The sequence below is a fragment of the Coenobita brevimanus genome, chromosome 49 (assembly GCF_032717465.1).
Source record: "Coenobita brevimanus isolate Jiangsu-jjx chromosome 49, ASM3271746v2, whole genome shotgun sequence".
Taxonomy (NCBI): Eukaryota; Metazoa; Arthropoda; class Malacostraca; order Decapoda; family Coenobitidae; genus Coenobita; species Coenobita brevimanus.
Genome location: NC_137002.1, coordinates 11220317 through 11230453, shown reverse-complemented (window position 1 = coordinate 11230453; position 10137 = coordinate 11220317). Strand labels below are relative to the sequence as shown.

The 10137-nt window shown below is 39.5% G+C and overlaps 1 non-coding gene across 1 annotated transcript; it reads right to left on the bottom strand.

Moving 5' to 3' along the window:
* Window positions 1–5880: 5880 nt before the first annotated feature.
* On the bottom strand, window positions 5881–5999 carry LOC145399593 (5S ribosomal RNA). The gene has a single exon (XR_013897330.1). It is a non-coding gene; the product is annotated as a 5S ribosomal RNA (ribosomal RNA).
* Between the last annotated feature and the right edge of the window lie 4138 nt (window positions 6000–10137).

The window sequence follows — 10137 nt, the reverse complement described above, 5'->3', positions numbered from 1 at the left end:
TAAGAATCCAGTATTGAAGATGGAGATATTTGAATTTTAGTCCAAGTTGCAGTATTAACAGTATAGTAATTTTCAAGCCAGATGGTACAAAAATAAACGCGTGAGGCCGCGGCAATGAGGGTCGGCAAGAAGAGCCAAAATACAACTAACACCAATACCTAGGAGAGAGAGAGAGAGAGAGAGAGAGAGAGAGAGAGAGAGAGAGAGAGAGAGAGAGAGAGAGAAATAAACATTTTCTCCTGAATAATATAGTAAAAGGAACTCCCTTTTGATACACGTAAACCCTATCTAACAAAATCGATATGCCTCAGAAATTACGTCTTTTCGGCCGACAGGCAAATAACTCAAACTTTAGTCTCTATAGGATTATGGTCAAGGGTATGCATTACCATATAAATGAGCAATACACCTGAAAGCAAAAAGCATTATGTCATGGACGGATGTTTTCCTGCCGGTAAAACTAATACCATGTAGAATATTTTTGAAAGGTAATTAGCTGAACGCAGCTGCCCTTGAGCGCCACGATTTTCGTACGACGGATAATAATGGGATGTTTGGGTCCAGTGGGGTTGTTTGGGTCCAATCTGTAGCCATTTTTATTAAGTTTTAAAACTGATAAATAATGTAATCCTCTGTAAAAGTGTCATTTGATCTGTATTACTTCATCTGTTCATAAAGTTTTCTGTGTGAGGGTATTCGCAAAAATTTTACAATATTTCCATTTCCAAGGAGACGTGATGAATATGCCGAATAAAGGATATGGCCGTTAATTATTTAATTTTTCCTTTCTTTTCTAGACTGACCACGTGATTTTGATCCGTTGATATTTCTTTATTGCCAAAACTAAACACGCTGTTAATATTTTCCTTAGTGCATTTTTTTTCTTCACTTATCTCAGACAAAACAGTTCAGTGCAAATTATACATTACAAAGCAAAATCTCCACAGATTAGTATGTTATCTCAAGTTCATCCTTCAGAATGAGTCCTGAAGAACAAAATATGTCCATGACTAACGGAGATACTGCCATTTAAAGCACACACACACACACACACACACACACACACACACACACACACACACACACACACACACACACAAATAACTTTGAGAAAATTAGCTTCACCGTTTCTTCACATATCTACTGATCCTCTGTGTTATTATTCATTCCTATATTTTGTGTTGTTTGAGCTTTGCTTTCAGGCCGGAAAGAGTGTCGAATAAAAAACATACTTTGGGGTAGTTACCAACTCCATAACTTCGTCTCTCGGATGGTTCTATAACCACCCGGCACAATGAGGTCCTACTGTGGCCTCGTGTGTGTCAAGAACGTATACAAAAATCCGCATACACACACAGTCGAGCAGGGCAGTACTCCCGACGTGGATGGAAAGCTGATGACAGGGAGTGCTGGAGCTCCCGTTTCATCAGCCCTCAGGACTAGTTCCTGACCTTCCCCCTTTGCTGAACTTTTTCAGTGTCTCAGTTACACAGAGAGTAGGCCAGCATGCTCTCCAGTACAAATTTCTCTAACTATCTACACCAAACTACATGCACAGTACACACTACACTTCCTATTCAAAATTCAACAAAAATGGCGTCTTTTCACCAAGCCTCGGAGTCCCCAGGGGGGGGACCATAAATGCCCCCACCATCCACCCCTCTCCCGGTGACGACTCGAGGTGCCTGGAACCACTGTCTGACTCTCTTCTTCTTCATTTCTGCAACATTCGCGGCCTTTCCTCTAACTTTCGCTCTGTTGACCACCACCTCTCCTCCTCTAAACCTCACCTTCTTTTTCTAACGGAGACTCAGCTGTCTGAGGCAACTGACAGCAAACCCTTTTCTGTATCCTCCTACTTTCTCTATACTCATTTCAAAGCCAAAGGCGGCTGTTGTGTATATATACGCAACGACTTATCTTGCTCTCGTGTTCCTGAACTCGATTCTTCTGAATTCTCTACACTCTGGCTTCGGCTTTCCTGTCATTCTCTGACTAAATATATTTGTGCTGTTTACTTATCCCCTTATTCTACTTACTATCAAAAATTCTTCGAGTATCTTACTTCTACGATGGAACACATTATATCCATTTCTCCTTTCTCTGAAATCTCCATTCTAAGAGATTTCAATGTTCATCGCCACCTTTGGCTCTCCTCTCCTTTCACTGATCCACCTGGTGAACAAGCCTACATCTTTTCTATCCTTAACGACCTAGAGCAGCTTGTACAGCACCCTACCCGTATCCCTGACCGCCTTGGAGAGAGCTCCAACATACTTGACCTTTTCCTCACAACTAATCCTTCTGCTTACTCTGTTAATCTTTTCTCTCCGTTGGGCTCCTCCGATCACAACCTTATTACCTTAACCTGTCCTATCACTCCGGTACGGCCTTTGGACCCTCCAGGGAAACGTCGTCTGTGACATTTTGGAGCCGCGGACTGGGAGGCCCTCAGGCAGTACTTCTTTGATTTTCCCTGGAATGATTATTGCTTCCATGGCCGGGAGCCATCTGAGTGTGCCTTGCGCATTACGGAGGTTATTCTCTCGGGCATGGAAGCATACATTTCTTTCTCTTATCCTTTGACTAACGCAAGAAAGCCTTGGTTTAATCACGCTTGTTCTAATGCTGTCCGCAACAAGTAAAGGGCCTACATAAGGCACCGGAGCCAACCCACCCCTGAATCACATCATCTTTACGTTTCTGCCCGGAATCGTGCTAAGTCTGTTCTTCGCTCTACTAAAAATAATTTCATCCATACTAAATGCTCTCAACTCTCCAACTCGAATTCTTCCCGCTCCCTCTGGCACCTTGCCAAATATCTTTCTAACAACTTTACCTCATCATCCTTCCCTCCTCTTTTCTACTCTGATGGTTCTGTGGCTATTTCTTCTACTGATAAAGCAGATCTCTTCGCACAGACTTTCTCCTCCAATTCCACCTTAGACGATTTCGGTGCTGTTCCTCCATCACTTCCCCCCTCTGACTTCCTCATGGCTGACATTAAAAATTTTTCAGTTGATGTATTTTCTGCCATCACTGGCCTCAGTACTAACAAGGGATATGGGCCTGATGGAGTCCCTCCTGTTGTTCTCAAGAACTGTGCTTCTGTGCTTACACCCTGCCTAGGCAAACTCTTTCACCTTTGTCTGTCAACTTGTACCTTTCCTTCTTGCTGGAAGTTTGCTCTCATTCAGCCAGTCCCAAAGAAGGATGACCACTCCCAACCCTCCAACTATCGTCCAATTGCTTTAACGTCCTGTATTTCAAAAGTTTTCTAGTCAACTCTCAATAGAAAAATTTTAAGGCATCTTTCCTATCACAACCTTCTTTCCGATCGTCAATATGGGTTTTGTCAGGGATGCTCCACTGGTGATCTTCTCACCTACCTTTCAGACTCCTGGTCATCCTCCTTTCGGGACTTTGGTGAAAGCTTTGCCATTGCACTTGACATCTCAAAGGCTTTCGATCGAGTCTGGCATAAATCTTTAATTTCTAAACTGCCCTCCTACGGTTTCTATCCTTCTATCTGTGCCTTCATCGCTAGCTTCCTTTCTGGTTGTTCTATAGCCGCTGTTGTAGACGGCCATCGTTCTTCTCCTAGATCTATCAACACTGGTGTTCCCCAGGGCTCTGTCCTATCACCAACTCTCTTCCTTTTATTCATCAATGATCTTCTAAGCTGTACATCTAACCCTATCCACTCATACACTGATGACTCCACCCTTCACCTTTCCATTCGGTTCCCGCAACGCCCATCTCAACAGGTACTTCAACAAACAAGGGATGAGGCTATGGCACACCTAATGTCTGACTTGGCTCGTATCTCTGACTGGGGTAAAAATAATATGGTTGTTTTTAATGCATCTAAGACTCAGTTCTTATACCTATCAACCCGACAAAAATCTTCCACAGGTATACCCACTAATGTTTAATAATATTCAGATTAATCCTGCATCATCGTTGAACAAGCTTTGGGTTTCATTTACTCGGGACTTATCTTGGAAAGATCATATTACATCTCTTGTAAAATCTGCTTCCAAGAGATTGGGTGTGCCAAGCCGACTCTGCTCTTTCTTTACCCCTGCACAATTGTTGACTCTATACAGGGGTTTTATCCGCCCCTGTGTGAAGTACAACTCTCATGTGTGGGGCGGCTCCCCACATACAGCTCTTCTCAATAGGGTGGAGTCAAAGGCTTTTCGTCTCATTAACTCTTCTCCTCTTACTGACTCCCTTCAACCTCTGTCTCTTCGCCGCACTGTTGCATCTTTATCTCTTTTCTATCGCTACTTTAATGGTCACTGCTCCTCTGAACTGTCTGCTTGCATTCCTCCACCTCTACGACGGGCGCGTAGCACCCGTCTGGCAGCAAACACTCATCCCTTTTCTGTCCAACTCTAATGCAAGAGTTATCCGTTACTCCCAGTCTTTCATTTATGCAACAGATCAGCTCTGGAACTGTCTCCCTCTGTCTATATTTCCTGCTGCCTATGATCTCCAGTCTTTCAAACGCAGTGTGTCCAGGCGTCTCAAAATGATCGGATCTTGAATTTGGCTCTCTATTGTATTTTGTTTTTCTCTTGGAGGGAACTGTAACTGCGGGCTCATGGCCTTTGGTTCCTTCTTCCTCGCATAAACACACACACACACACACACACACACACACACACACACACATATATATATATATATATATATATATATATATATATATATATATATATATATATACATACCGGTATATATAAATCTATACATACATACACACACACAGATATATATATATATATATATATATATATATATATATATATATATATATATATATATATATATATATATATATGCAGTATATATCGGAAGAGACCCACCAGGGCTTGTACACACATCTTCATCATTATTTGCTAACGTTTCGGTACAATACTTTTCCCATCATCAAAACCTAATATAAAATGTAGGGGACTGTACACGTCATTTTTCCCTACAATACTGTAGTCATAATTTATGAAATAAAAGTACATATAATTTCTGCATTAAAGGCGGAAGGTTAAAAGTGCAAAATGAATAATTTTGGGTGAAATTAAGTTTCCTGAAAATAATGATTTTGAAAGGTCTTTCATGGTTAAATAAAAAGAAGTCTCAAGCCGGGTCTGGTAAATAAAACCACTAGTCCTTGCAAAGTGTGGCAAGAATTCATTGACGAATGAAAAATCATTTGTAAATACCAGAATAAAAATCCTAAAAGGTAATTCTATAATGCTTTAAAAGACGGAATAGTTAGCAAAAGTTTACTTGGTAAGAAACCTGTGTAAGGACTAATGTAAAAAAAAAAAATATATATAAAAAGCGTCCAAAACATGTAATCTAAAAAGGCAGTAATTCTGTAGATACCTCATTCTTGCAGATAGTAGGTTTGTCTCTGTATGACAGAAGGCACTCCATTATTAACAGGTCACCGTCTGAGGAGGAGGTGATCAGCACAGAAAAACTCTCCGTGGACATAATAGGGCGATCGTTGTCGTGAGCATGTTTACTACTTGCTGAGAAAGGCGGGCTGGTGATAGGATAGTTTGTTCGACCAGACCGACAAAAATGTTCATAGATGCTTGTTTTGAGGTATCGTTTCGTCTTCCTATATACAAAGCACAGGAGCTTTGACACTAATTGATATACGACGTACGATTTCAACTCCTCAGAAATCACATTTTTGAACTTAAAGAATGACTGGATGATGCAATTTGCCTTGAAAACTTCATTCATTTTTTTCATTCATTGCCAGACGCCATGTATCCCAAACGGGGTGGCCAAGGGCTTAGAGTTAATTGTTTTACAGGGAGGGGCACTAATCCTCCACCAACCCCACTTGACACGTAGGGATGCCAACAGCATCTGGTGTTCCCAGGCGGTCACCCATCCAAGTACTAACCAGACCCAACGTTGCTTAACTTCGCTGATCGGATGGGAAGCGGTGTACTCAACGTGGTATGGCCGTTGCTGTGGTTAAAATTCACGTAGGAAGCTGCTTAAACGTTTACAGAATAAAGAGCTGCTTTTCCCAGAAAAACAATGTGGAAATATTTCACATCTCTAGGTACAGTATGTGATTTAAAGATGGGCAAAGTAATTTACCCAGTGTTTTACCGATATATACATCAATGAAATTTAATGGAAATTAGTTCTTATGTAATATATTTCTCAGGTGTCGTAGTTCACCATCAAACTTAAAACTGTCTGAACAAATACGAAAAGCTCGTGTGGCTGTTGTTACCACCAGATTTCGTTTGTATTCTATGGGAATGAAAAACGTGAATTTTGAGCACAAACCCATGAATGTTGTTTTTCTGTATATTGACGTCGTAAAAGAATTGGACTGCCTATTTATCTTGATATCGAGATAAGAGAGCATGTTATTTTCCTCGTTCGAAAGTGAACTCTATGCTGTTATTCTGAGAGTTGGGGTACTCTAAAAACAGCGGAACATGGTCAGCAGACTTAATCAGCAAGAAGGTGTCATCTGTGTAACACCTTTAGAACAAAGGTTTAAAATTCTGTTGCTAGTATTCAAGCCATTTGTCTTCGTGGTGACACAGAGAAGCGTTTGCTAATGTTGGTCCAAGGAGGGAGTCCATCAGCACACCATCTTTCTGTCGATATGTGGTGCCATTAAACAAGAGACAGTCACTTAAAGACATTGTTAGAAGTTCCTTGAATTGGGGTTTACTTTAGCTGTAGACTTTATTAGTTCCGTTAAACAGAGATTTTCGGCACAAATATTAACAGTCTTCTTGAGGGGGATATTAAAATAATGATTTTACATCAAAACTAGGCATCATGCAGTCGGTAGCATTTAAGTTGCAGAAATCCTTAACGAAATAGAATGAATCCTTTACAGTATACTGGTTGGCAGTTATAGGTGAAATGCATGGGAGTAAAAATTTCGCTAGGTCATAGTTACTGTATACAGTATGTACCGATGGCAGAAAGGATGGGCAGTAAGGGACGGATTTCTTTATGAACTTTGGGTAAGCCGTACATAATGCCGGGTCGTGAACCAGATACGTATAATTTAGACTAAGTTTCGTTGTCAGTAGCACCCGCAGATTTTATTTCCCTTAGGGAACTGTTCGATTTGTCCTCATCCTTTATGATCACCGAAAACAAGACGCAGTTAACATTCTCAAATTTGTTTTATCTTGGATTATGTATAGCATTTTGTTGACGTAAACATCTGTGTCCAGGAGCACTGCTCCATTTCCCTTATTTGGTCGTGTAATAACAATATTATGGTCAAATGATTTTTCTTTCAGGACAGATAACTCTTCTTTGTTAAGAGAATGAGCCATACTGTTGTGTTTAGAATAAAAAGTGGAAATGCTAGATATCTAATTGATTTCTACAGGAAAATAAATCCTTTAGAATTCTTATAATAAAAGTTATAAAATCCTATTATCGTATATAATTTTTCAGCGCTAAGAAAGTGATCTAAAAACCTGGGTTTACCTTGGTTGATGACATACTTTAATCCTCTGGCAAGTACTGATTTCTCTGTGTTGGTGAGAACCCTAGAGTAGTTGAAAATTCCATTATTTGGAGGTATGATAGCAGTGGGATCAACATATCCGAGTTTGTATCGTTTCCTTCGTTGAACAATTCTATTCTTGACATGGCAGTAACATTCCTTTTCTCTATTAGATTACACAAATGACTAAAATCTAGCCGTGACATACGCGATTTAAGCTGATCTATTTTTAGTTCAAATTTCTGGCACAGAATATTTCGAGAGCGACGCATGCAGGTTATCTCCTTCTGCAAAAACTGTCGTTGGCAATTCCTATACAAGCGTGTCTGCTGAACCTTTCTATTGTGTAATTTGAACTTGAGAAAATTAGGAGTTAAGTTCTGTTCTTAGTAGGAGGCCAGGACGTTGATATCATATTGCACAATCCTCTTCTTGTAGTCCAAACGTTCTGCTTCTCTACAGACAAAACACTGGTCGTCCATATCGACGAGTGAGAATATCAGCCACTGACTTCTTGCTTGGAAAGTGTAAGTCTTAATAGTTTTTAGACATAAAGGACTGTGCATGTAACATTCTTCCTTACAATATTGTTGTCATCAGTAATAAAATAACATTAATTTTTGCGTAATAGCCTTAAGGTAAAAGTGCAAAACAGTTTTTAGACATAAAGGACTGTCCATGTAACATTCTTCCTTACAATATTGTTGTCATCAGTAATAAAATAACATTAATTTCTGCGTAATAGCCTTAAGGTAAAAGTGCAAAATAAATAATTTTGGGTGAAATTAAACTACGTGAAAATAATGAATTTAAAAGGTCATTCCAGGTCAAATAAAAAAAATCAAGTCGGTCTGGTAAGTAAAATTAATAATAAAACAAAATAAATAAAAGAAACCATAAGTCCCTGCTGAGTGTGGCAAGAAATCATTGCTTTCCAAGCAACAGACCCAGATTGATGTACTGTACATATATATATATATATATATATATATATATATATATATATATATATATATATATATATATATATATATATATATATATATATAAATAGAGAGAGAGTGATGCATGTATCTCTCTCTCTCTTTCTCTCTCTCTCTCTCTCTCTCTCTCTCTCTCTCTCTCTTCATATATCTATATCAATCTATCTTTCTGTCTATATGGAGCCTTTGTGGTACAGTGGTAAAGTGTGCTTATTCGTACATGGGAGAGCAAGGCTTCGCGCCCTGCTAGGACAATAAACTTTGGGAGCGTTCTTCCAGCCACGCACTGCTTTGGTAGACATAAGGGGTACTGTGGTTGAACCAGTGTCGTGTACTATAAAGTATGCTTGCACCCAGTTGGCTTGCGTGGGTCGATTACACTTGGTTCACAGACTACACACACATCCAAAGTCACTTCATCACAACAGTCACACTTACAAGCACTTCTTACCCTACATACAATCTCTACCAGACAGCGTAAGCCATTTGGTAGAGATACATTGGCTGTATCGCTCCCACTTTCGTCGGGATAGGCCGGTCCTGCAGTGGACAATCAAACGTCTGATGGTGATGATGATGATGATGATGATATATATATATATATATATATATATATATATATATATATATATATATATATATATATATATATATATATCCAAGGCCAGGATCCAACTGTTACTTGGCCCATCTCCGTGTGGTAGATAGGGGAAGGCCTTGCAGATATACGAAGTACCGTCTTAGATGGCGTGGACCATGGGACCCCCTATAGATATATAGGGCTCTACCAATTATACTCAATAAGGGACACATCTCATCAGAAACTATGTGATAGGGAGGTGAGATTTACCACAATCCCCCCCACATTATATGAATTCTACTGTTATTGAGTTCATGGGTGTTCCTGTTGGATCATCATCTACTAAAGGTCCAACCGCACCACTTCCTGTGCTTACAGGCAGTGTTCCAGTGAAAGTGACTAGGCATCGTCTCGGCAAATCAGAGACCAGGACATTAAACAAACTGAAATCCATGAAGATCTACACGTACAGTTTAAGACGCCTCGCAGATTACAAACTTGATATCTTAATGACTGAATTAGAAAACATTAGTCTGCATATTGCAGGTTTGAGTAAGAACCGCAGAAAAGAAGAACAATTAATTTGTCCCGAAGACAGCAGCTACCTAACTTACTACAGATAAAAGCAAAATGAAAGAGTTAGTGGTGAAGGATTTCTAATTAACAGAAATCTTACAGGAAACATTGTTTAAATCAGCAGTGTATATTACAGAGTACCATGGATTCAAACTGGACTAAGGGAATTATACACCCTGAAATTAATACGAGTATATGCACCGACTTCTCAAACCTCACATTAAGAAATAGATATTTTCTATGACGACATCTCCCAGAATATGGAAGAAGAAAAGACCACAGATACTATACTCATGGGGGAATTCAATGCAAAAGTTGGCAGGTCAAAAAATGGAGAAGCATGTTTGGGAAAATTCGTTGTAGAGAAGGTAATGACAGAGGTGAAATGGTGTGGTTTTTTTTTTCTGAAATGTATAACACATACTATAATGAACACATACTTTCACGACAGATAAGGAAGAAAATGAGCCTAAAGA